The sequence below is a fragment of the Schistocerca gregaria genome, chromosome 2, assembly GCF_023897955.1.
Source record: "Schistocerca gregaria isolate iqSchGreg1 chromosome 2, iqSchGreg1.2, whole genome shotgun sequence".
NCBI classification, from domain to species: domain Eukaryota; kingdom Metazoa; phylum Arthropoda; class Insecta; order Orthoptera; family Acrididae; genus Schistocerca; species Schistocerca gregaria.
In genome coordinates this window covers 715,257,110-715,283,052 of record NC_064921.1, presented here as the reverse complement: position 1 = coordinate 715,283,052, position 25,943 = coordinate 715,257,110, and the positions used below count along the sequence as shown (strand labels likewise).

Sequence of the window (25,943 nt, the reverse complement as noted above, 5' to 3'; positions counted from 1 at the left end):
GTTGGAGCTACGGTTTTCCAGGTAGTACAACGGCAAAACCGTCGTTTCCGTGGTGTAGCGGTTATCACGTCTGCTTTACACGCAGAAGGTCCCCGGTTCGATCCCGGGCGGAAGCACGACTTTTTTTAAACCCGTTTTCGGATTCCATTTCCGAGATAACGTCACGTCTGCGTGTGCGGGATAATAAATGTCGTGTGCTACACCGATATCGCCTCATTTTACTGTCAAATGCTCTTGCTCCCATAGTGCACCGGTATTCAGTAACTCAGAACGCTCGTAGCTCCATTCTGGCCTGCAAAATTTAGTATCCATTTCTTCAAGACTACTTCAAGTTCGCTTCATACTGGCTTTCCTGATCTCTTTGCACTCGCCTTGTCACAACTCTGTTGAAGTGTGAACGTAACTAATAGTGAGAAACTCTTAACTACGCTCAGTCTTGTATCCCACTCTTTGGTTGACGTTGTCGCTAATCAGATGAAGGTAGACTGCTCCACGATTGAGCTTCGTCTCCACTCACGGTGCACACGTTCTGCAAAGACAACCTTTGTTTTCCGTTGCATGCAAGATTACTGTCGGCTCTTCTACAGAAATCGACCTATGTAATTTACTGGTATCAGATTCTTGCCATATCAAACGGTCCCTTCATGACCGTAGGGCCACACACAGCGTGCTGCGGCACGCATCTGTTCTTCATTGCAGAGCTACAAACGTGGGTGAGCTCCACCTACTCTTCAGCACGGTCAAAACGGTAGGGCTCGTCCGGGATTTGAACCCGGGACCTCCTGCACCCAAAGCAGGAATCATACCCCTAGACCAACGAGCCACTTGCCGGTGGCAGTGAAGGTAATCCCAAGCAGTCCAGCTCCGAGGAACACAAACTTTCATGTAAATCAGAAAGAAAAGCGCTTTCTGAAGGCAGCGCCCACCACTGATGGAAAGAATATTAAAGGCAATGAATGTAGAGTGAATAATTTCATCGCGCTCTGCAGATGAACAGACGGTGGTGTTTCACTTTCGTCATGTGCTTTCTTAGCATCAAGGGAAGGCAAATGCACTAAACAAAAGAACACCGGGAATCCGAAACACCAACTCATAACGAAAAGATAGCGGAATATACTGCAAGCAAAACTTCCAAACACGACTCCTGAAGGCGTCGGTGCCTTAAGAATTATTCCGTGCAGCAATGATCATCTACGAAGAGCCAACTGTATGTGTCGCTCCACCACGCAACTTTTTTTGATATCGTTTTACCTAAATTTCCATTACCTGTTCGTTACAAGAATACCGTGTGGCTTTCAACTGGTCTGCTTCGTCCAGCAGCGATAGTAGTAACTAAACCGACCACAGTATCATTAAAAGTAGGTCAGACACAAAAGTCGGAGTTGCTCTGTAGCTCATGTTATTCTGCTTTCAAATGCAATTGTATGGCTGGGAGTAGGGGCGTACTCCTGTAATGCAGGCGTCCGGGAGGCCGTTTCTGTGGGAGACATCTGGGAACAACTACAGACACGGCCGTTTCATTAGCTCAGGAACGACCGCGATGCTCTTATCGAGCTCTGCAGATTGACCGGACTGCAGTGCGGAATTTTCTGCTAGTGGTGGCTCGGGGTTAAGAGAAGTCGGGAGGTGTGAGCAAAACTACATGGGGAAACCGAAACAGACGACTCATAACGAAAAGATTGCGGAATGTACTGCAAAAGCAAACGTTGGAGAAGACGAACTCTGAAGCCGTCGGTGCTTTAACAATCATTCCGTGCAGCAACGATAATCTGGGAAGAGCGAAGGGTGGGTTCCGCTCGACCACACAACAAATTTTATATAATGTTCTACTTGTTCTAAATTTGCGTTTCCAGATCATCAGTAAAATACTGTGTGATTTACACCTGGCTTGCTTCTTCCAAAAGCGATATTAAGAAATACATCGACTGCAACGTCATTAGGGGTCGCGGGTCCGGGCGCCGGCGCGCCAGCGGCGGCCTGTCGGGGCTGCTGGTGCCTCCATGTAGAGCTACCGCTGGGCCCGGGCTCCTTGCCGCTAACGAAGTGATTGCTTTTGGTGACATCATATGCAATAGCGACTGCGCGAATTGACGGTAGCTCGTACGGAAAGCAAGAGTAGCTGATGCTACCGAGGACTCGGCCGCGAGCTTGTCCGACGACTTCTTGGGCTCTTATTCGTGGTGGCATTCAAACAGGCAAGGGTGCTGTCGATTGTTGCGTACGAATGCGAAATACCTGCATTGTGCGTTTCCGCAAAGTGATTTTTACGCCAAAGTTGTGATCGTCCTGCAAGTTGTGTCACATGTGGATCTCAGAGCTTAGCAGTTTCCGTGGTGTAGCGGTTATCACGTCTGCCTAACAGGCAGAAGGTCTCCGTTTCGATTCCGGGCGTAATCACTTTTTCGTCGCACTCAACAAGACACTTGCTACAATCTCTACTGTGAACATTTAAATCAATTTCAAACGTCCAACCACCAGGCTGCAGATGGCTCAAATGATACGTGAAACTCTTTCAGAACCGGCTACTTGGTTTTTGTGCTTACCTGGAGGGCAGGAAATGCGCGGAACAGCCGCCGGCATGCCGGTAGTCGCCACACGTTTGCACAAAACGCAAGGGCTCGTCCGGGATTTGAACCCGGGACCTCCTGCACCCGAAGCAGGAATCATACCCCTAGACCAACGAGCCCTCTCGATGCACATGACTATCGCCTCCGTTCTTGGTATCACCGTGCAGAGCTGCTGCTCACCCAGCGTTCTCCCTGGCTGTTGCGGTTTGATTGTTTTTATCGTTGTCTTTTACTATAGCAACTTCTAGAATCGGACGGAGCTCGTAGCCGATGCCCTTGCTTACGCAGGAAAAATCTGTTGGAGCTACGGTTTTCCAGGTAGTACAACGGCAAAACCGTCGTTTCCGTGGTGTAGCGGTTATCACGCAGAAGGTCCCCGGTTCGATGCCGGGCGGAAGCACGACTTTTTTTAAACCCGTTTTCGGATTCCATTTCCGAGATAACGTCACGTCTGCGTGTGCGGGATAATAAATGTCGTGTGCTACACCGATATTGCCTCATTTTACTGTCAAATGCTCTTGCTCCCATAGTGCACCGGTATTCAGTAACTCAGAACGCTCGTAGCTCCATTCTGGCCTGCAAAATTTAGTATCCATTTCTTCAAGACTACTTCAAGTTCGCTTCATACTGGCTTTCCTGATCTCTTTGCACTCGCCTTGTCACAACTCTGTTGAAGTGTGAACGTAACTAATAGTGAGAAACTCTTAACTACGCTCAGTCTTGTATCCCACTCTTTGGTTGACGTTGTCGCTAATCAGATGAAGGTAGACTGCTCCACGATTGAGCTTCGCCTCCACTCACGGTGCACACGTTCTGCAAAGACAACCTTTGTTTTCCGTTGCATGCAAGATTACTGTCGGCTCTTCTACAGAAATCGACCTATGTAATTTACTGGTATCAGATTCTTGCCATATCAAACGGTCCCTTCATGACCGTAGGGCCACACACAGCGTGCTGCGGCACGCATCTGTTCTTCATTGCAGAGCTACAAACGTGGGTGAGCTCCACCTACTCTTCAGCACGGTCAAAACGGTAGGGCTCGTCCGGGATTTGAACCCGGGACCTCCTGCACCCAAAGCAGGAATCATACTCCTAGACCAACGAGCCACTTGCCGGTGGCAGTGAAGGTAATCCCAAGCAGTCCAGCTCCGAGGAACACAAACTTTCATGTAAATCAGAAAGAAAAGCGCTTTCTGAAGGCAGCGCCCACCACTGATGGAAAGAATATTAAAGGCAATGAATGTAGAGTGAATAATTTCATCGCGCTCTGCAGATGAACAGACGGTGGTGTTTCACTTTCGTCATGTGCTTTCTTAGCATCAAGGGAAGGCAAATGCACTAAACAAAAGAACACCGGGAATCCGAAACACCAACTCATAACGAAAAGATAGCGGAATATACTGCAAGCAAAACTTCCAAACACGACTCCTGAAGGCGTCGGTGCCTTAAGAATTATTCCGTGCAGCAATGATCATCTACGAAGAGCCAACTGTATGTGTCGCTCCACCACGCAACTTTTTTTGATATCGTTTTACCTAAATTTCCATTACCTGTTCGTTACAAGAATACCGTGTGGCTTTCAACTGGTCTGCTTCGTCCAGCAGCGATAGTAGTAACTAAACCGACCACAGTATCATTAAAAGTAGGTCAGACACAAAAGTCGGAGTTGCTCTGTAGCTCATGTTATTCTGCTTTCAAATGCAATTGTATGGCTGGGAGTAGGGGCGTACTCCTGTAATGCAGGCGTCCGGGAGGCCGTTTCTGTGGGAGACATCTGGGAACAACTACAGACACGGCCGTTTCATTAGCTCAGGAACGACCGCGATGCTCTTATCGAGCTCTGCAGATTGACCGGACTGCAGTGCGGAATTTTCTGCTAGTGGTGGCTCGGGGTTAAGAGAAGTCGGGAGGTGTGAGCAAAACTACATCGGGAAACCGAAACAGACGACTCATAACGAAAAGATTGCGGAATGTACTGCAAAAGCAAACGTTGGAGAAGACGAACTCTGAAGCCGTCGGTGCTTTAACAATCATTCCGTGCAGCAACGATAATCTGGGAAGAGCGAAGGGTGGGTTCCGCTCGACCACACAACAAATTTTATATAATGTTCTACTTGTTCTAAATTTGCGTTTCCAGATCATCAGTAAAATACTGTGTGATTTACACCTGGCTTGCTTCTTCCAAAAGCGATATTAAGAAATACATCGACTGCAACGTCATTAGGGGTCGCGGGTCCGGGCGCCGGCGCGCCAGCGGCGGCCTGTCGGGGCTGCTGGTGCCTCCATGTAGAGCTACCGCTGGGCCCGGGCTCCTTGCCGCTAACGAAGTGATTGCTTTTGGTGACATCATATGCAATAGCGACTGCGCGAATTGACGGTAGCTCGTACGGAAAGCAAGAGTAGCTGATGCTACCGAGGACTCGGCCGCGAGCTTGTCCGACGACTTCTTGGGCTCTTATTCGTGGTGGCATTCAAACAGGCAAGGGTGCTGTCGATTGTTGCGTACGAATGCGAAATACCTGCATTGTGCGTTTCCGCAAAGTGATTTTTACGCCAAAGTTGTGATCGTCCTGCAAGTTGTGTCACATGTGGATCTCAGAGCTTAGCAGTTTCCGTGGTGTAGCGGTTATCACGTCTGCCTAACAGGCAGAAGGTCTCCGTTTCGATTCCGGGCGTAATCACTTTTTCGTCGCACTCAACAAGACACTTGCTACAATCTCTACTGTGAACATTTAAATCAATTTCAAACGTCCAACCACCAGGCTGCAGATGGCTCAAATGATACGTGAAACTCTTTCAGAACCGGCTACTTGGTTTTTGTGCTTACCTGGAGGGCAGGAAATGCGCGGAACAGCCGCCGGCATGCCGGTAGTCGCCACACGTTTGCACAAAACGCAAGGGTTCGTCCGGGATTTGAACGCGGGACCTCCTGCACCCGAAGCAGGAAACATACTCCTAGACCAACGAGCCTTCTCGATGCACATGACTATCGCCTCCGTTCTTGGTATCACCGTGCAGAGCTGCTGCTCACCCAGCGTTCTCCCTGGCTGTTGCGGTTTGATTGTTTTTATCCTTGTCTTTTACTATAGCAACTTCTAGAATCGGACGGAGCTCGTAGCCGATGCCCTTGCTTACGCAGGAAAAATCTGTTGGAGCTACGGTTTTCCAGGTAGTACAACGGCAAAACCGTCGTTTCCGTGGTGTAGCGGTTATCACGTCTGCTTTACACGCAGAAGGTCCCCGGTTCGATCCCGGGCGGAAGCACGACTTTTTTTAAACCCGTTTTCGGATTCCATTTCCGAGATAACGTCACGTCTGCGTGTGCGGGATAATAAATGTCGTGTGCTACACCGATATCGCCTCATTTTACTGTCAAATGCTCTTGCTCCCATAGTGCACCGGTATTCAGTAACTCAGAACGCTCGTAGCTCCATTCTGGCCTGCAAAATTTAGTATCCATTTCTTCAAGACTACTTCAAGTTCGCTTCATACTGGCTTTCCTGATCTCTTTGCACTCGCCTTGTCACAACTCTGTTGAAGTGTGAACGTAACTAATAGTGAGAAACTCTTAACTACGCTCAGTCTTGTATCCCACTCTTTGGTTGACGTTGTCGCTAATCAGATGAAGGTAGACTGCTCCACGATTGAGCTTCGTCTCCACTCACGGTGCACACGTTCTGCAAAGACAACCTTTGTTTTCCGTTGCATGCAAGATTACTGTCGGCTCTTCTACAGAAATCGACCTATGTAATTTACTGGTATCAGATTCTCGCCATATCAAACGGTCCCTTCATGACCGTAGGGCCACACACAGCGTGCTGCGGCACGCATCTGTTCTTCATTGCAGAGCTACAAACGTGGGTGAGCTCCACCTACTCTTCAGCACGGTCAAAACGGTAGGGCTCGTCCGGGATTTGAACCCGGGACCTCCTGCACCCAAAGCAGGAATCATACCCCTAGACCAACGAGCCACTTGCCGGTGGCAGTGAAGGTAATCCCAAGCAGTCCAGCTCCGAGGAACACAAACTTTCATGTAAATCAGAAAGAAAAGCGCTTTCTGAAGGCAGCGCCCACCACTGATGGAAAGAATATTAAAGGCAATGAATGTAGAGTGAATAATTTCATCGCGCTCTGCAGATGAACAGACGGTGGTGTTTCACTTTCGTCATGTGCTTTCTTAGCATCAAGGGAAGGCAAATGCACTAAACAAAAGAACACCGGGAATCCGAAACACCAACTCATAACGAAAAGATAGCGGAATATACTGCAAGCAAAACTTCCAAACACGACTCCTGAAGGCGTCGGTGCCTTAAGAATTATTCCGTGCAGCAATGATCATCTACGAAGAGCCAACTGTATGTGTCGCTCCACCACGCAACTTTTTTTGATATCGTTTTACCTAAATTTCCATTACCTGTTCGTTACAAGAATACCGTGTGGCTTTCAACTGGTCTGCTTCGTCCAGCAGCGATAGTAGTAACTAAACCGACCACAGTATCATTAAAAGTAGGTCAGACACAAAAGTCGGAGTTGCTCTGTAGCTCATGTTATTCTGCTTTCAAATGCAATTGTATGGCTGGGAGTAGGGGCGTACTCCTGTAATGCAGGCGTCCGGGAGGCCGTTTCTGTGGGAGACATCTGGGAACAACTACAGACACGGCCGTTTCATTAGCTCAGGAACGACCGCGATGCTCTTATCGAGCTCTGCAGATTGACCAGACTGCAGTGCGGAATTTTCTGCTAGTGGTGGCTCGGGGTTAAGAGAAGTCGGGAGGTGTGAGCAAAACTACATCGGGAAACCGAAACAGACGACTCATAACGAAAAGATTGCGGAATGTACTGCAAAAGCAAACGTTGGAGAAGACGAACTCTGAAGCCGTCGGTGCTTTAACAATCATTCCGTGCAGCAACGATAATCTGGGAAGAGCGAAGGGTGGGTTCCGCTCAACCACACAACAAATTTTATATAATGTTCTACTTGTTCTAAATTTGCGTTTCCAGATCATCAGTAAAATACTGTGTGATTTACACCTGGCTTGCTTCTTCCAAAAGCGATATTAAGAAATACATCGACTGCAACGTCATTAGGGGTCGCGGGTCCGGGCGCCGGCGCGCCAGCGGCGGCCTGTCGGGGCTGCTGGTGCCTCCATGTAGAGCTACCGCTGGGCCCGGGCTCCTTGCCGCTAACGAAGTGATTGCTTTTGGTGACATCATATGCAATAGCGACTGCGCGAATTGACGGTAGCTCGTACGGAAAGCAAGAGTAGCTGATGCTACCGAGGACTCGGCCGCGAGCTTGTCCGACGACTTCTTGGGCTCTTATTCGTGGTGGCATTCAAACAGGCAAGGGTGCTGTCGATTGTTGCGTACGAATGCGAAATACCTGCATTGTGCGTTTCCGCAAAGTGATTTTTACGCCAAAGTTGTGATCGTCCTGCAAGTTGTGTCACATGTGGATCTCAGAGCTTAGCAGTTTCCGTGGTGTAGCGGTTATCACGTCTGCCTAACAGGCAGAAGGTCTCCGTTTCGATTCCGGGCGTAATCACTTTTTCGTCGCACTCAACAAGACACTTGCTACAATCTCTACTGTGAACATTTAAATCAATTTCAAACGTCCAACCACCAGGCTGCAGATGGCTCAAATGATACGTGAAACTCTTTCAGAACCGGCTACTTGGTTTTTGTGCTTACCTGGAGGGCAGGAAATGCGCGGAACAGCCGCCGGCATGCCGGTAGTCGCCACACGTTTGCACAAAACGCAAGGGTTCGTCCGGGATTTGAACGCGGGACCTCCTGCACCCGAAGCAGGAAACATACTCCTAGACCAACGAGCCTTCTCGATGCACATGACTATCGCCTCCGTTCTTGGTATCACCGTGCAGAGCTGCTGCTCACCCAGCGTTCTCCCTGGCTGTTGCGGTTTGATTGTTTTTATCGTTGTCTTTTACTATAGCAACTTCTAGAATCGGACGGAGCTCGTAGCCGATGCCCTTGCTTACGCAGGAAAAATCTGTTGGAGCTACGGTTTTCCAGGTAGTACAACGGCAAAACCGTCGTTTCCGTGGTGTAGCGGTTATCACGTCTGCTTTACACGCAGAAGGTCCCCGGTTCGATCCCGGGCGGAAGCACGACTTTTTTTAAACCCGTTTTCGGATTCCATTTCCGAGATAACGTCACGTCTGCGTGTGCGGGATAATAAATGTCGTGTGCTACACCGATATCGCCTCATTTTACTGTCAAATGCTCTTGCTCCCATAGTGCACCGGTATTCAGTAACTCAGAACGCTCGTAGCTCCATTCTGGCCTGCAAAATTTAGTATCCATTTCTTCAAGACTACTTCAAGTTCGCTTCATACTGGCTTTCCTGATCTCTTTGCACTCGCCTTGTCACAACTCTGTTGAAGTGTGAACGTAACTAATAGTGAGAAACTCTTAACTACGCTCAGTCTTGTATCCCACTCTTTGGTTGACGTTGTCGCTAATCAGATGAAGGTAGACTGCTCCACGATTGAGCTTCGTCTCCACTCACGGTGCACACGTTCTGCAAAGACAACCTTTGTTTTCCGTTGCATGCAAGATTACTGTCGGCTCTTCTACAGAAATCGACCTACGTAATTTACTGGTATCAGATTCTTGCCATATCAAACGGTCCCTTCATGACCGTAGGGCCACACACAGCGTGCTGCGGCACGCATCTGTTCTTCATTGCAGAGCTACAAACGTGGGTGAGCTCCACCTACTCTTCAGCACGGTCAAAACGGTAGGGCTCGTCCGGGATTTGAACCCGGGACCTCCTGCACCCAAAGCAGGAATCATACCCCTAGACCAACGAGCCACTTGCCGGTGGCAGTGAAGGTATTCCCAAGCAGTCCAGCTCCGAGGAACACAAACTTTCATGTAAATCAGAAAGAAAAGCGCTTTCTGAAGGCAGCGCCCACCACTGATGGAAAGAATATTAAAGGCAATGAATGTAGAGTGAATAATTTCATCGCGCTCTGCAGATGAACAGACGGTGGTGTTTCACTTTCGTCATGTGCTTTCTTAGCATCAAGGGAAGGCAAATGCACTAAACAAAAGAACACCGGGAATCCGAAACACCAACTCATAACGAAAAGATAGCGGAATATACTGCAAGCAAAACTTCCAAACACGACTCCTGAAGGCGTCGGTGCCTTAAGAATTATTCCGTGCAGCAATGATCATCTACGAAGAGCCAACTGTATGTGTCGCTCCACCACGCAACTTTTTTTGATATCGTTTTACCTAAATTTCCATTACCTGTTCGTTACAAGAATACCGTGTGGCTTTCAACTGGTCTGCTTCGTCCAGCAGCGATAGTAGTAACTAAACCGACCACAGTATCATTAAAAGTAGGTCAGACACAAAAGTCGGAGTTGCTCTGTAGCTCATGTTATTCTGCTTTCAAATGCAATTGTATGGCTGGGAGTAGGGGCGTACTCCTGTAATGCAGGCGTCCGGGAGGCCGTTTCTGTGGGAGACATCTGGGAACAACTACAGACACGGCCGTTTCATTAGCTCAGGAACGACCGCGATGCTCTTATCGAGCTCTGCAGATTGACCGGACTGCAGTGCGGAATTTTCTGCTAGTGGTGGCTCGGGGTTAAGAGAAGTCGGGAGGTGTGAGCAAAACTACATCGGGAAACCGAAACAGACGACTCATAACGAAAAGATTGCGGAATGTACTGCAAAAGCAAACGTTGGAGAAGACGAACTCTGAAGCCGTCGGTGCTTTAACAATCATTCCGTGCAGCAACGATAATCTGGGAAGAGCGAAGGGTGGGTTCCGCTCGACCACACAACAAATTTTATATAATGTTCTACTTGTTCTAAATTTGCGTTTCCAGATCATCAGTAAAATACTGTGTGATTTACACCTGGCTTGCTTCTTCCAAAAGCGATATTAAGAAATACATCGACTGCAACGTCATTAGGGGTCGCGGGTCCGGGCGCCGGCGCGCCAGCGGCGGCCTGTCGGGGCTGCTGGTGCCTCCATGTAGAGCTACCGCTGGGCCCGGGCTCCTTGCCGCTAACGAAGTGATTGCTTTTGGTGACATCATATGCAATAGCGACTGCGCGAATTGACGGTAGCTCGTACGGAAAGCAAGAGTAGCTGATGCTACCGAGGACTCGGCCGCGAGCTTGTCCGACGACTTCTTGGGCTCTTATTCGTGGTGGCATTCAAACAGGCAAGGGTGCTGTCGATTGTTGCGTACGAATGCGAAATACCTGCATTGTGCGTTTCCGCAAAGTGATTTTTACGCCAAAGTTGTGATCGTCCTGCAAGTTGTGTCACATGTGGATCTCAGAGCTTAGCAGTTTCCGTGGTGTAGCGGTTATCACGTCTGCCTAACAGGCAGAAGGTCTCCGTTTCGATTCCGGGCGTAATCACTTTTTCGTCGCACTCAACAAGACACTTGCTACAATCTCTACTGTGAACATTTAAATCAATTTCAAACGTCCAACCACCAGGCTGCAGATGGCTCAAATGATACGTGAAACTCTTTCAGAACCGGCTACTTGGTTTTTGTGCTTACCTGGAGGGCAGGAAATGCGCGGAACAGCCGCCGGCATGCCGGTAGTCGCCACACGTTTGCACAAAACGCAAGGGTTCGTCCGGGATTTGAACGCGGGACCTCCTGCACCCGAAGCAGGAAACATACTCCTAGACCAACGAGCCTTCTCGATGCACATGACTATCGCCTCCGTTCTTGGTATCACCGTGCAGAGCTGCTGCTCACCCAGCGTTCTCCCTGGCTGTTGCGGTTTGATTGTTTTTATCGTTGTCTTTTACTATAGCAACTTCTAGAATCGGACGGAGCTCGTAGCCGATGCCCTTGCTTACGCAGAAAAAATCTGTTGGAGCTACGGTTTTCCAGGTAGTACAACGGCAAAACCGTCGTTTCCGTGGTGTAGCGGTTATCACGCAGAAGGTCCCCGGTTCGATCCCGGGCGGAAGCACGACTTTTTTTAAACCCGTTTTCGGATTCCATTTCCGAGATAACGTCACGTCTGCGTGTGCGGGATAATAAATGTCGTGTGCTACACCGATATCGCCTCATTTTACTGTCAAATGCTCTTGCTCCCATAGTGCACCGGTATTCAGTAACTCAGAACGCTCGTAGCTCCATTCTGGCCTGCAAAATTTAGTATCCATTTCTTCAAGACTACTTCAAGTTCGCTTCATACTGGCTTTCCTGATCTCTTTGCACTCGCCTTGTCACAACTCTGTTGAAGTGTGAACGTAACTAATAGTGAGAAACTCTTAACTACGCTCAGTCTTGTATCCCACTCTTTGGTTGACGTTGTCGCTAATCAGATGAAGGTAGACTGCTCCACGATTGAGCTTCGTCTCCACTCACGGTGCACACGTTCTGCAAAGACAACCTTTGTTTTCCGTTGCATGCAAGATTACTGTCGGCTCTTCTACAGAAATCGACCTACGTAATTTACTGGTATCAGATTCTTGCCATATCAAACGGTCCCTTCATGACCGTAGGGCCACACACAGCGTGCTGCGGCACGCATCTGTTCTTCATTGCAGAGCTACAAACGTGGGTGAGCTCCACCTACTCTTCAGCACGGTCAAAACGGTAGGGCTCGTCCGGGATTTGAACCCGGGACCTCCTGCACCCAAAGCAGGAATCATACCCCTAGACCAACGAGCCACTTGCCGGTGGCAGTGAAGGTATTCCCAAGCAGTCCAGCTCCGAGGAACACAAACTTTCATGTAAATCAGAAAGAAAAGCGCTTTCTGAAGGCAGCGCCCACCACTGATGGAAAGAATATTAAAGGCAATGAATGTAGAGTGAATAATTTCATCGCGCTCTGCAGATGAACAGACGGTGGTGTTTCACTTTCGTCATGTGCTTTCTTAGCATCAAGGGAAGGCAAATGCACTAAACAAAAGAACACCGGGAATCCGAAACACCAACTCATAACGAAAAGATAGCGGAATATACTGCAAGCAAAACTTCCAAACACGACTCCTGAAGGCGTCGGTGCCTTAAGAATTATTCCGTGCAGCAATGATCATCTACGAAGAGCCAACTGTATGTGTCGCTCCACCACGCAACTTTTTTTGATATCGTTTTACCTAAATTTCCATTACCTGTTCGTTACAAGAATACCGTGTGGCTTTCAACTGGTCTGCTTCGTCCAGCAGCGATAGTAGTAACTAAACCGACCACAGTATCATTAAAAGTAGGTCAGACACAAAAGTCGGAGTTGCTCTGTAGCTCATGTTATTCTGCTTTCAAATGCAATTGTATGGCTGGGAGTAGGGGCGTACTCCTGTAATGCAGGCGTCCGGGAGGCCGTTTCTGTGGGAGACATCTGGGAACAACTACAGACACGGCCGTTTCATTAGCTCAGGAACGACCGCGATGCTCTTATCGAGCTCTGCAGATTGACCGGACTGCAGTGCGGAATTTTCTGCTAGTGGTGGCTCGGGGTTAAGAGAAGTCGGGAGGTGTGAGCAAAACTACATCGGGAAACCGAAACAGACGACTCATAACGAAAAGATTGCGGAATGTACTGCAAAAGCAAACGTTGGAGAAGACGAACTCTGAAGCCGTCGGTGCTTTAACAATCATTCCGTGCAGCAACGATAATCTGGGAAGAGCGAAGGGTGGGTTCCGCTCGACCACACAACAAATTTTATATAATGTTCTACTTGTTCTAAATTTGCGTTTCCAGATCATCAGTAAAATACTGTGTGATTTACACCTGGCTTGCTTCTTCCAAAAGCGATATTAAGAAATACATCGACTGCAACGTCATTAGGGGTCGCGGGTCCGGGCGCCGGCGCGCCAGCGGCGGCCTGTCGGGGCTGCTGGTGCCTCCATGTAGAGCTACCGCTGGGCCCGGGCTCCTTGCCGCTAACGAAGTGATTGCTTTTGGTGACATCATATGCAATAGCGACTGCGCGAATTGACGGTAGCTCGTACGGAAAGCAAGAGTAGCTGATGCTACCGAGGACTCGGCCGCGAGCTTGTCCGACGACTTCTTGGGCTCTTATTCGTGGTGGCATTCAAACAGGCAAGGGTGCTGTCGATTGTTGCGTACGAATGCGAAATACCTGCATTGTGCGTTTCCGCAAAGTGATTTTTACGCCAAAGTTGTGATCGTCCTGCAAGTTGTGTCACATGTGGATCTCAGAGCTTAGCAGTTTCCGTGGTGTAGCGGTTATCACGTCTGCCTAACAGGCAGAAGGTCTCCGTTTCGATTCCGGGCGTAATCACTTTTTCGTCGCACTCAACAAGACACTTGCTACAATCTCTACTGTGAACATTTAAATCAATTTCAAACGTCCAACCACCAGGCTGCAGATGGCTCAAATGATACGTGAAACTCTTTCAGAACCGGCTACTTGGTTTTTGTGCTTACCTGGAGGGCAGGAAATGCGCGGAACAGCCGCCGGCATGCCGGTAGTCGCCACACGTTTGCACAAAACGCAAGGGTTCGTCCGGGATTTGAACGCGGGACCTCCTGCACCCGAAGCAGGAAACATACTCCTAGACCAACGAGCCTTCTCGATGCACATGACTATCGCCTCCGTTCTTGGTATCACCGTGCAGAGCTGCTGCTCACCCAGCGTTCTCCCTGGCTGTTGCGGTTTGATTGTTTTTATCGTTGTCTTTTACTATAGCAACTTCTAGAATCGGACGGAGCTCGTAGCCGATGCCCTTGCTTACGCAGGAAAAATCTGTTGGAGCTACGGTTTTCCAGGTAGTACAACGGCAAAACCGTCGTTTCCGTGGTGTAGCGGTTATCACGTCTGCTTTACACGCAGAAGGTCCCCGGTTCGATCCCGGGCGGAAGCACGACTTTTTTTAAACCCGTTTTCGGATTCCATTTCCGAGATAACGTCACGTCTGCGTGTGCGGGATAATAAATGTCGTGTGCTACACCGATATCGCCTCATTTTACTGTCAAATGCTCTTGCTCCCATAGTGCACCGGTATTCAGTAACTCAGAACGCTCGTAGCTCCATTCTGGCCTGCAAAATTTAGTATCCATTTCTTCAAGACTACTTCAAGTTCGCTTCATACTGGCTTTCCTGATCTCTTTGCACTCGCCTTGTCACAACTCTGTTGAAGTGTGAACGTAACTAATAGTGAGAAACTCTTAACTACGCTCAGTCTTGTATCCCACTCTTTGGTTGACGTTGTCGCTAATCAGATGAAGGTAGACTGCTCCACGATTGAGCTTCGTCTCCACTCACGGTGCACACGTTCTGCAAAGACAACCTTTGTTTTCCGTTGCATGCAAGATTACTGTCGGCTCTTCTACAGAAATCGACCTACGTAATTTACTGGTATCAGATTCTTGCCATATCAAACGGTCCCTTCATGACCGTAGGGCCACACACAGCGTGCTGCGGCACGCATCTGTTCTTCATTGCAGAGCTACAAACGTGGGTGAGCTCCACCTACTCTTCAGCACGGTCAAAACGGTAGGGCTCGTCCGGGATTTGAACCCGGGACCTCCTGCACCCAAAGCAGGAATCATACCCCTAGACCAACGAGCCACTTGCCGGTGGCAGTGAAGGTATTCCCAAGCAGTCCAGCTCCGAGGAACACAAACTTTCATGTAAATCAGAAAGAAAAGCGCTTTCTGAAGGCAGCGCCCACCACTGATGGAAAGAATATTAAAGGCAATGAATGTAGAGTGAATAATTTCATCGCGCTCTGCAGATGAACAGACGGTGGTGTTTCACTTTCGTCATGTGCTTTCTTAGCATCAAGGGAAGGCAAATGCACTAAACAAAAGAACACCGGGAATCCGAAACACCAACTCATAACGAAAAGATAGCGGAATATACTGCAAGCAAAACTTCCAAACACGACTCCTGAAGGCGTCGGTGCCTTAAGAATTATTCCGTGCAGCAATGATCATCTACGAAGAGCCAACTGTATGTGTCGCTCCACCACGCAACTTTTTTTGATATCGTTTTACCTAAATTTCCATTACCTGTTCGTTACAAGAATACCGTGTGGCTTTCAACTGGTCTGCTTCGTCCAGCAGCGATAGTAGTAACTAAACCGACCACAGTATCATTAAAAGTAGGTCAGACACAAAAGTCGGAGTTGCTCTGTAGCTCATGTTATTCTGCTTTCAAATGCAATTGTATGGCTGGGAGTAGGGGCGTACTCCTGTAATGCAGGCGTCCGGGAGGCCGTTTCTGTGGGAGACATCTGGGAACAACTACAGACACGGCCGTTTCATTAGCTCAGGAACGACCGCGATGCTCTTATCGAGCTCTGCAGATTGACCGGACTGCAGTGCGGAATTTTCTGCTAGTGGTGGCTCGGGGTTAAGAGAAGTCGGGAGGTGTGAGCAAAACTACATCGGGAAACCGAAACAGACGACTCATAACGAAAAGATTGCGGAATGTACTGCAAAAGCAAACGTTGGAGAAGACGAACTCTGAAGCCGTCGGTGCTTTAACAATCATTCCGTGCAGCAACGATAATCTGGGAAGAGCGAAGGGTGGGTTCCGCTCGACCACACAACAAATTTTATATAATGTTCTACTTGTTCTAAATTTGCGTTTCCAGATCATCAGTAAAATACTGTGTGATTTACACCTGGCTTGCTTCTTCCAAAAGCGATATTAAGAAATACATCGACTGCAACGTCATTAGGGGTCGCGGGTCCGGGCGCCGGCGCGCCAGCGGCGGCCTGTCGGGGCTGCTGGTGCCTCCATGTAGAGCTACCGCTGGGCCCGGGCTCCTTGCCGCTAACGAAGTGATTGCTTTTGGTGACATCATATGCAATAGCGACTGCGCGAATTGACGGTAGCTCGTACGGAAAGCAAGAGTAGCTGATGCTACCGAGGACTCGGCCGCGAGCTTGTCCGACGACTTCTTGGGCTCTTATTCGTGGTGGCATTCAAACAGGCAAGGGTGCTGTCGATTGTTGCGTACGAATGCGAAATACCTGCATTGTGCGTTTCCGCAAAGTGATTTTTACGCCAAAGTTGTGATCGTCCTGCAAGTTGTGTCACATGTGGATCTCAGAGCTTAGCAGTTTCCGTGGTGTAGCGGTTATCACGTCTGCCTAACAGGCAGAAGGTCTCCGTTTCGATTCCGGGCGTAATCACTTTTTCGTCGCACTCAACAAGACACTTGCTACAATCTCTACTGTGAACATTTAAATCAATTTCAAACGTCCAACCACCAGGCTGCAGATGGCTCAAATGATACGTGAAACTCTTTCAGAACCGGCTACTTGGTTTTTGTGCTTACCTGGAGGGCAGGAAATGCGCGGAACAGCCGCCGGCATGCCGGTAGTCGCCACACGTTTGCACAAAACGCAAGGGTTCGTCCGGGATTTGAACGCGGGACCTCCTGCACCCGAAGCAGGAAACATACTCCTAGACCAACGAGCCTTCTCGATGCACATGACTATCGCCTCCGTTCTTGGTATCACCGTGCAGAGCTGCTGCTCACCCAGCGTTCTCCCTGGCTGTTGCGGTTTGATTGTTTTTATCCTTGTCTTTTACTATAGCAACTTCTAGAATCGGACGGAGCTCGTAGCCGATGCCCTTGCTTACGCAGGAAAAATCTGTTGGAGCTACGGTTTTCCAGGTAGTACAACGGCAAAACCGTCGTTTCCGTGGTGTAGCGGTTATCACGTCTGCTTTACACGCAGAAGGTCCCCGGTTCGATCCCGGGCGGAAGCACGACTTTTTTTAAACCCGTTTTCGGATTCCATTTCCGAGATAACGTCACGTCTGCGTGTGCGGGATAATAAATGTCGTGTGCTACACCGATATCGCCTCATTTTACTGTCAAATGCTCTTGCTCCCATAGTGCACCGGTATTCAGTAACTCAGAACGCTCGTAGCTCCATTCTGGCCTGCAAAATTTAGTATCCATTTCTTCAAGACTACTTCAAGTTCGCTTCATACTGGCTTTCCTGATCTCTTTGCACTCGCCTTGTCACAACTCTGTTGAAGTGTGAACGTAACTAATAGTGAGAAACTCTTAACTACGCTCAGTCTTGTATCCCACTCTTTGGTTGACGTTGTCGCTAATCAGATGAAGGTAGACTGCTCCACGATTGAGCTTCGTCTCCACTCACGGTGCACACGTTCTGCAAAGACAACCTTTGTTTTCCGTTGCATGCAAGATTACTGTCGGCTCTTCTACAGAAATCGACCTACGTAATTTACTGGTATCAGATTCTTGCCATATCAAACGGTCCCTTCATGACCGTAGGGCCACACACAGCGTGCTGCGGCACGCATCTGTTCTTCATTGCAGAGCTACAAACGTGGGTGAGCTCCACCTACTCTTCAGCACGGTCAAAACGGTAGGGCTCGTCCGGGATTTGAACCCGGGACCTCCTGCACCCAAAGCAGGAATCATACCCCTAGACCAACGAGCCACTTGCCGGTGGCAGTGAAGGTATTCCCAAGCAGTCCAGCTCCGAGGAACACAAACTTTCATGTAAATCAGAAAGAAAAGCGCTTTCTGAAGGCAGCGCCCACCACTGATGGAAAGAATATTAAAGGCAATGAATGTAGAGTGAATAATTTCATCGCGCTCTGCAGATGAACAGACGGTGGTGTTTCACTTTCGTCATGTGCTTTCTTAGCATCAAGGGAAGGCAAATGCACTAAACAAAAGAACACCGGGAATCCGAAACACCAACTCATAACGAAAAGATAGCGGAATATACTGCAAGCAAAACTTCCAAACACGACTCCTGAAGGCGTCGGTGCCTTAAGAATTATTCCGTGCAGCAATGATCATCTACGAAGAGCCAACTGTATGTGTCGCTCCACCACGCAACTTTTTTTGATATCGTTTTACCTAAATTTCCATTACCTGTTCGTTACAAGAATACCGTGTGGCTTTCAACTGGTCTGCTTCGTCCAGCAGCGATAGTAGTAACTAAACCGACCACAGTATCATTAAAAGTAGGTCAGACACAAAAGTCGGAGTTGCTCTGTAGCTCATGTTATTCTGCTTTCAAATGCAATTGTATGGCTGGGAGTAGGGGCGTACTCCTGTAATGCAGGCGTCCGGGAGGCCGTTTCTGTGGGAGACATCTGGGAACAACTACAGACACGGCCGTTTCATTAGCTCAGGAACGACCGCGATGCTCTTATCGAGCTCTGCAGATTGACCGGACTGCAGTGCGGAATTTTCTGCTAGTGGTGGCTCGGGGTTAAGAGAAGTCGGGAGGTGTGAGCAAAACTACATCGGGAAACCGAAACAGACGACTCATAACGAAAAGATTGCGGAATGTACTGCAAAAGCAAACGTTGGAGAAGACGAACTCTGAAGCCGTCGGTGCTTTAACAATCATTCCGTGCAGCAACGATAATCTGGGAAGAGCGAAGGGTGGGTTCCGCTCGACCACACAACAAATTTTATATAATGTTCTACTTGTTCTAAATTTGCGTTTCCAGATCATCAGTAAAATACTGTGTGATTTACACCTGGCTTGCTTCTTCCAAAAGCGATATTAAGAAATACATCGACTGCAACGTCATTAGGGGTCGCGGGTCCGGGCGCCGGCGCGCCAGCGGCGGCCTGTCGGGGCTGCTGGTGCCTCCATGTAGAGCTACCGCTGGGCCCGGGCTCCTTGCCGCTAACGAAGTGATTGCTTTTGGTGACATCATATGCAATAGCGACTGCGCGAATTGACGGTAGCTCGTACGGAAAGCAAGAGTAGCTGATGCTACCGAGGACTCGGCCGCGAGCTTGTCCGACGACTTCTTGGGCTCTTATTCGTGGTGGCATTCAAACAGGCAAGGGTGCTGTCGATTGTTGCGTACGAATGCGAAATACCTGCATTGTGCGTTTCCGCAAAGTGATTTTTACGCCAAAGTTGTGATCGTCCTGCAAGTTGTGTCACATGTGGATCTCAGAGCTTAGCAGTTTCCGTGGTGTAGCGGTTATCACGTCTGCCTAACAGGCAGAAGGTCTCCGTTTCGATTCCGGGCGTAATCACTTTTTCGTCGCACTCAACAAGACACTTGCTACAATCTCTACTGTGAACATTTAAATCAATTTCAAACGTCCAACCACCAGGCTGCAGATGGCTCAAATGATACGTGAAACTCTTTCAGAACCGGCTACTTGGTTTTTGTGCTTACCTGGAGGGCAGGAAATGCGCGGAACAGCCGCCGGCATGCCGGTAGTCGCCACACGTTTGCACAAAACGCAAGGGTTCGTCCGGGATTTGAACGCGGGACCTCCTGCACCCGAAGCAGGAAACATACTCCTAGACCAACGAGTCTTCTCGATGCACATGACTATCGCCTCCGTTCTTGGTATCACCGTGCAGAGCTGCTGCTCACCCAGCGTTCTCCCTGGCTGTTGCGGTTTGATTGTTTTTATCCTTGTCTTTTACTATAGCAACTTCTAGAATCGGACGGAGCTCGTAGCCGATGCCCTTGCTTACGCAGGAAAAATCTGTTGGAGCTACGGTTTTCCAGGTAGTACAACGGCAAAACCGTCGTTTCCGTGGTGTAGCGGTTATCACGTCTGCTTTACACGCAGAAGGTCCCCGGTTCGATCCCGGGCGGAAGCACGACTTTTTTTAAACCCGTTTTCGGATTCCATTTCCGAGATAACGTCACGTCTGCGTGTGCGGGATAATAAATGTCGTGTGCTACACCGATATCGCCTCATTTTACTGTCAAATGCTCTTGCTCCCATAGTGCACCGGTATTCAGTAACTCAGAACGCTCGTAGCTCCATTCTGGCCTGCAAAGTTTAGTATCCATTTCTTCAAGACTACTTCAAGTTCGCTTCATACTGGCTTTCCTGATCTCTTTGCACTCGCCTTGTCACAACTCTGTTGAAGTGTGAACGTAACTAATAGTGAGAAACTCTTAACTACGCTCAGTCTTGTATCCCACTCTTTGGTTGACGTTGTCGCTAATCAGATGAAGGTAGACTGCTCCACGATTGAGCTTCGTCTCCACTCACGGTGCACACGTTCTGCAAAGACAACCTTTGTTTTCCGTTGCATGCAAGATTACTGTCGGCTCTTCTACAGAAATCGACCTACGTAATTTACTGGTATCAGATTCTTGCCATATCAAACGGTCCCTTCATGACCGTAGGGCCACACACAGCGTGCTGCGGCACGCATCTGTTCTTCATTGCAGAGCTACAAACGTGGGTGAGCTCCACCTACTCTTCAGCACGGTCAAAACGGTAGGGCTCGTCCGGGATTTGAACCCGGGACCTCCTGCACCCAAAGCAGGAATCATACCCCTAGACCAACGAGCCACTTGCCGGTAGCAGTGAAGGTATTCCCAAGCAGTCCAGCTCCGAGGAACACAAACTTTCATGTAAATCAGAAAGAAAAGCGCTTTCTGAAGGCAGCGCCCACCACTGATGGAAAGAATATTAAAGGCAATGAATGTAGAGTGAATAATTTCATCGCGCTCTGCAGATGAACAGACGGTGGTGTTTCACTTTCGTCATGTGCTTTGTTAGCATCAAGGGAAGGCAAATGCACTAAACAAAAGAACACCGGGAATCCGAAACACCAACTCATAACGAAAAGATAGCGGAATATACTGCAAGCAAAACTTCCAAACACGACTCCTGAAGGCGTCGGTGCCTTAAGAATTATTCCGTGCAGCAATGATCATCTACGAAGAGCCAACTGTATGTGTCGCTCCACCACGCAACTTTTTTTGATATCGTTTTACCTAAATTTCCATTACCTGTTCGTTACAAGAATACCGTGTGGCTTTCAACTGGTCTGCTTCGTCCAGCAGCGATAGTAGTAACTAAACCGACCACAGTATCATTAAAAGTAGGTCAGACACAAAAGTCGGAGTTGCTCTGTAGCTCATGTTATTCTGCTTTCAAATGCAATTGTATGGCTGGGAGTAGGGGCGTACTCCTGTAATGCAGGCGTCCGGGAGGCCGTTTCTGTGGGAGACATCTGGGAACAACTACAGACACGGCCGTTTCATTAGCTCAGGAACGACCGCGATGCTCTTATCGAGCTCTGCAGATTGACCGGACTGCAGTGCGGAATTTTCTGCTAGTGGTGGCTCGGGGTTAAGAGAAGTCGGGAGGTGTGAGCAAAACTACATCGGGAAACCGAAACAGACGACTCATAACGAAAAGATTGCGGAATGTACTGCAAAAGCAAACGTTAGAGAAGACGAACTCTGAAGCCGTCGGTGCTTTAACAATCATTCCGTGCAGCAACGATAATCTGGGAAGAGCGAAGGGTGGGTTCCGCTCGACCACACAACAAATTTTATATAATGTTCTACTTGTTCTAAATTTGCGTTTCCAGATCATCAGTAAAATACTGTGTGATTTACACCTGGCTTGCTTCTTCCAAAAGCGATATTAAGAAATACATCGACTGCAACGTCATTAGGGGTCGCGGGTCCGGGCGCCGGCGCGCCAGCGGCGGCCTGTCGGGGCTGCTGGTGCCTCCATGTAGAGCTACCGCTGGGCCCGGGCTCCTTGCCGCTAACGAAGTGATTGCTTTTGGTGACATCATATGCAATAGCGACTGCGCGAATTGACGGTAGCTCGTACGGAAAGCAAGAGTAGCTGATGCTACCGAGGACTCGGCCGCGAGCTTGTCCGACGACTTCTTGGGCTCTTATTCGTGGTGGCATTCAAACAGGCAAGGGTGCTGTCGATTGTTGCGTACGAATGCGAAATACCTGCATTGTGCGTTTCCGCAAAGTGATTTTTACGCCAAAGTTGTGATCGTCCTGCAAGTTGTGTCACATGTGGATCTCAGAGCTTAGCAGTTTCCGTGGTGTAGCGGTTATCACGTCTGCCTAACAGGCAGAAGGTCTCCGTTTCGATTCCGGGCGTAATCACTTTTTCGTCGCACTCAACAAGACACTTGCTACAATCTCTACTGTGAACATTTAAATCAATTTCAAACGTCCAACCACCAGGCTGCAGATGGCTCAAATGATACGTGAAACTCTTTCAGAACCGGCTACTTGGTTTTTGTGCTTACCTGGAGGGCAGGAAATGCGCGGAACAGCCGCCGGCATGCCGGTAGTCGCCACACGTTTGCACAAAACGCAAGGGTTCGTCCGGGATTTGAACGCGGGACCTCCTGCACCCGAAGCAGGAAACATACTCCTAGACCAACGAGTCTTCTCGATGCACATGACTATCGCCTCCGTTCTTGGTATCACCGTGCAGAGCTGCTGCTCACCCAGCGTTCTCCCTGGCTGTTGCGGTTTGATTGTTTTTATCCTTGTCTTTTACTATAGCAACTTCTAGAATCGGACGGAGCTCGTAGCCGATGCCCTTGCTTACGCAGGAAAAATCTGTTGGAGCTACGGTTTTCCAGGTAGTACAACGGCAAAACCGTCGTTTCCGTGGTGTAGCGGTTATCACGTCTGCTTTACACGCAGAAGGTCCCCGGTTCGATCCCGGGCGGAAGCACGACTTTTTTTAAACCCGTTTTCGGATTCCATTTCCGAGATAACGTCACGTCTGCGTGTGCGGGATAATAAATGTCGTGTGCTACACCGATATCGCCTCATTTTACTGTCAAATGCTCTTGCTCCCATAGTGCACCGGTATTCAGTAACTCAGAACGCTCGTAGCTCCATTCTGGCCTGCAAAGTTTAGTATCCATTTCTTCAAGACTACTTCAAGTTCGCTTCATACTGGCTTTCCTGATCTCTTTGCACTCGCCTTGTCACAACTCTGTTGAAGTGTGAACGTAACTAATAGTGAGAAACTCTTAACTACGCTCAGTCTTGTATCCCACTCTTTGGTTGACGTTGTCGCTAATCAGATGAAGGTAGACTGCTCCACGATTGAGCTTCGTCTCCACTCACGGTGCACACGTTCTGCAAAGACAACCTTTGTTTTCCGTTGCATGCAAGATTACTGTCGGCTCTTCTACAGAAATCGACCTACGTAATTTACTGGTATCAGATTCTTGCCATATCAAACGGTCCCTTCATGACCGTAGGGCCACACACAGCGTGCTGCGGCACGCATCTGTTCTTCATTGCAGAGCTACAAACGTGGGTGAGCTCCACCTACTCTTCAGCACGGTCAAAACGGTAGGGCTCGTCCGGGATTTGAACCCGGGACCTCCTGCACCCAAAGCAGGAATCATACCCCTAGACCAACGAGCCACTTGCCGGTAGCAGTGAAGGTATTCCCAAGCAGTCCAGCTCCGAGGAACACAAACTTTCATGTAAATCAGAAAGAAAAGCGCTTTCTGAAGGCAGCGCCCACCACTGATGGAAAGAATATTAAAGGCAATGAATGTAGAGTGAATAATTTCATCGCGCTCTGCAGATGAACAGACGGTGGTGTTTCACTTTCGTCATGTGCTTTCTTAGCATCAAGGGAAGGCAAATGCACTAAACAAAAGAACACCGGGAATCCGAAACACCAACTCATAACGAAAAGATAGCGGAATATACTGCAAGCAAAACTTCCAAACACGACTCCTGAAGGCGTCGGTGCCTTAAGAATTATTCCGTGCAGCAATGATCATCTACGAAGAGCCAACTGTATGTGTCGCTCCACCACGCAACTTTTTTTGATATCGTTTTACCTAAATTTCCATTACCTGTTCGTTACAAGAATACCGTGTGGCTTTCAACTGGTCTGCTTCGTCCAGCAGCGATAGTAGTAACTAAACCGACCACAGTATCATTAAAAGTAGGTCAGACACAAAAGTCGGAGTTGCTCTGTAGCTCATGTTATTCTGCTTTCAAATGCAATTGTATGGCTGGGAGTAGGGGCGTACTCCTGTAATGCAGGCGTCCGGGAGGCCGTTTCTGTGGGAGACATCTGGGAACAACTACAGACACGGCCGTTTCATTAGCTCAGGAACGACCGCGATGCTCTTATCGAGCTCTGCAGATTGACCGGACTGCAGTGCGGAATTTTCTGCTAGTGGTGGCTCGGGGTTAAGAGAAGTCGGGAGGTGTGAGCAAAACTACATCGGGAAACCGAAACAGACGACTCATAACGAAAAGATTGCGGAATGTACTGCAAAAGCAAACGTTGGAGAAGACGAACTCTGAAGCCGTCGGTGCTTTAACAATCATTCCGTGCAGCAACGATAATCTGGGAAGAGCGAAGGGTGGGTTCCGCTCGACCACACAACAAATTTTATATAATGTTCTACTTGTTCTAAATTTGCGTTTCCAGATCATCAGTAAAATACTGTGTGATTTACACCTGGCTTGCTTCTTCCAAAAGCGATATTAAGAAATACATCGACTGCAACGTCATTAGGGGTCGCGGGTCCGGGCGCCGGCGCGCCAGCGGCGGCCTGTCGGGGCTGCTGGTGCCTCCATGTAGAGCTACCGCTGGGCCCGGGCTCCTTGCCGCTAACGAAGTGATTGCTTTTGGTGACATCATATGCAATAGCGACTGCGCGAATTGACGGTAGCTCGTACGGAAAGCAAGAGTAGCTGATGCTACCGAGGACTCGGCCGCGAGCTTGTCCGACGACTTCTTGGGCTCTTATTCGTGGTGGCATTCAAACAGGCAAGGGTGCTGTCGATTGTTGCGTACGAATGCGAAATACCTGCATTGTGCGTTTCCGCAAAGTGATTTTTACGCCAAAGTTGTGATCGTCCTGCAAGTTGTGTCACATGTGGATCTCAGAGCTTAGCAGTTTCCGTGGTGTAGCGGTTATCACGTCTGCCTAACAGGCAGAAGGTCTCCGTTTCGATTCCGGGCGTAATCACTTTTTCGTCGCACTCAACAAGACACCTGCTACAATCTCTACTGTGAACATTTAAATCAATTTCAAACGTCCAACCACCAGGCTGCAGATGGCTCAAATGATACGTGAAACTCTTTCAGAACCGGCTACTTGGTTTTTGTGCTTACCTGGAGGGCAGGAAATGCGCGGAACAGCCGCCGGCATGCCGGTAGTCGCCACACGTTTGCACAAAACGCAAGGGCTCGTCCGGGATTTGAACCCGGGACCTCCTGCACCCGAAGCAGGAATCATACCCCTAGACCAACGAGCCCTCTCGATGCACATGACTATCGCCTCCGTTCTTGGTATCACCGTGCAGAGCTGCTGCTCACCCAGCGTTCTCCCTGGCTGTTGCGGTTTGATTGTTTTTATCGTTGTCTTTTACTATAGCAACTTCTAGAATCGGACGGAGCTCGTAGCCGATGCCCTTGCTTACGCAGGAAAAATCTGTTGGAGCTACGGTTTTCCAGGTAGTACAACGGCAAAACCGTCGTTTCCGTGGTGTAGCGGTTATCACGCAGAAGGTCCCCGGTTCGATCCCGGGCGGAAGCACGACTTTTTTTAAACCCGTTTTCGGATTCCATTTCCGAGATAACGTCACGTCTGCGTGTGCGGGATAATAAATGTCGTGTGCTACACCGA

The 25,943-nt window shown here is 49.0% G+C and overlaps 18 non-coding genes across 18 annotated transcripts; 7 read left to right on the top strand and 11 right to left on the bottom strand.

Moving 5' to 3' along the window:
* The first annotated feature begins 43 nt into the window (after positions 1–43).
* Positions 44–116, top strand: Trnav-uac (transfer RNA valine (anticodon UAC)). Its single transcript has one exon. It is a non-coding gene; the product is annotated as a tRNA-Val (tRNA).
* A 635-nt stretch (positions 117–751) lies between these two features.
* Trnap-ugg (transfer RNA proline (anticodon UGG)) lies at positions 752–823 on the bottom strand. The gene has a single exon. It is a non-coding gene; the product is annotated as a tRNA-Pro (tRNA).
* Positions 824–2,614: 1,791 nt separating this feature from the next.
* Trnap-cgg (transfer RNA proline (anticodon CGG)) lies at positions 2,615–2,686 on the bottom strand. Its single transcript has one exon. It is a non-coding gene; the product is annotated as a tRNA-Pro (tRNA).
* A 916-nt stretch (positions 2,687–3,602) lies between these two features.
* On the bottom strand, positions 3,603–3,674 carry Trnap-ugg (transfer RNA proline (anticodon UGG)). The gene has a single exon. It is a non-coding gene; the product is annotated as a tRNA-Pro (tRNA).
* Positions 3,675–5,758: 2,084 nt separating this feature from the next.
* Positions 5,759–5,831, top strand: Trnav-uac (transfer RNA valine (anticodon UAC)). Its single transcript has one exon. It is a non-coding gene; the product is annotated as a tRNA-Val (tRNA).
* Positions 5,832–6,466: 635 nt separating this feature from the next.
* On the bottom strand, positions 6,467–6,538 carry Trnap-ugg (transfer RNA proline (anticodon UGG)). Its single transcript has one exon. It is a non-coding gene; the product is annotated as a tRNA-Pro (tRNA).
* Positions 6,539–8,622: 2,084 nt separating this feature from the next.
* Trnav-uac (transfer RNA valine (anticodon UAC)) lies at positions 8,623–8,695 on the top strand. The gene has a single exon. It is a non-coding gene; the product is annotated as a tRNA-Val (tRNA).
* Positions 8,696–9,330: 635 nt separating this feature from the next.
* Trnap-ugg (transfer RNA proline (anticodon UGG)) lies at positions 9,331–9,402 on the bottom strand. The gene has a single exon. It is a non-coding gene; the product is annotated as a tRNA-Pro (tRNA).
* A 2,779-nt stretch (positions 9,403–12,181) lies between these two features.
* Trnap-ugg (transfer RNA proline (anticodon UGG)) lies at positions 12,182–12,253 on the bottom strand. Its single transcript has one exon. It is a non-coding gene; the product is annotated as a tRNA-Pro (tRNA).
* Positions 12,254–14,337: 2,084 nt separating this feature from the next.
* Trnav-uac (transfer RNA valine (anticodon UAC)) lies at positions 14,338–14,410 on the top strand. Its single transcript has one exon. It is a non-coding gene; the product is annotated as a tRNA-Val (tRNA).
* A 635-nt stretch (positions 14,411–15,045) lies between these two features.
* On the bottom strand, positions 15,046–15,117 carry Trnap-ugg (transfer RNA proline (anticodon UGG)). The gene has a single exon. It is a non-coding gene; the product is annotated as a tRNA-Pro (tRNA).
* A 2,084-nt stretch (positions 15,118–17,201) lies between these two features.
* Positions 17,202–17,274, top strand: Trnav-uac (transfer RNA valine (anticodon UAC)). Its single transcript has one exon. It is a non-coding gene; the product is annotated as a tRNA-Val (tRNA).
* A 635-nt stretch (positions 17,275–17,909) lies between these two features.
* Trnap-ugg (transfer RNA proline (anticodon UGG)) lies at positions 17,910–17,981 on the bottom strand. Its single transcript has one exon. It is a non-coding gene; the product is annotated as a tRNA-Pro (tRNA).
* A 2,084-nt stretch (positions 17,982–20,065) lies between these two features.
* On the top strand, positions 20,066–20,138 carry Trnav-uac (transfer RNA valine (anticodon UAC)). Its single transcript has one exon. It is a non-coding gene; the product is annotated as a tRNA-Val (tRNA).
* Positions 20,139–20,773: 635 nt separating this feature from the next.
* On the bottom strand, positions 20,774–20,845 carry Trnap-ugg (transfer RNA proline (anticodon UGG)). The gene has a single exon. It is a non-coding gene; the product is annotated as a tRNA-Pro (tRNA).
* A 2,084-nt stretch (positions 20,846–22,929) lies between these two features.
* Positions 22,930–23,002, top strand: Trnav-uac (transfer RNA valine (anticodon UAC)). Its single transcript has one exon. It is a non-coding gene; the product is annotated as a tRNA-Val (tRNA).
* Positions 23,003–23,637: 635 nt separating this feature from the next.
* Positions 23,638–23,709, bottom strand: Trnap-ugg (transfer RNA proline (anticodon UGG)). Its single transcript has one exon. It is a non-coding gene; the product is annotated as a tRNA-Pro (tRNA).
* A 1,791-nt stretch (positions 23,710–25,500) lies between these two features.
* Trnap-cgg (transfer RNA proline (anticodon CGG)) lies at positions 25,501–25,572 on the bottom strand. Its single transcript has one exon. It is a non-coding gene; the product is annotated as a tRNA-Pro (tRNA).
* Between the last annotated feature and the right edge of the window lie 371 nt (positions 25,573–25,943).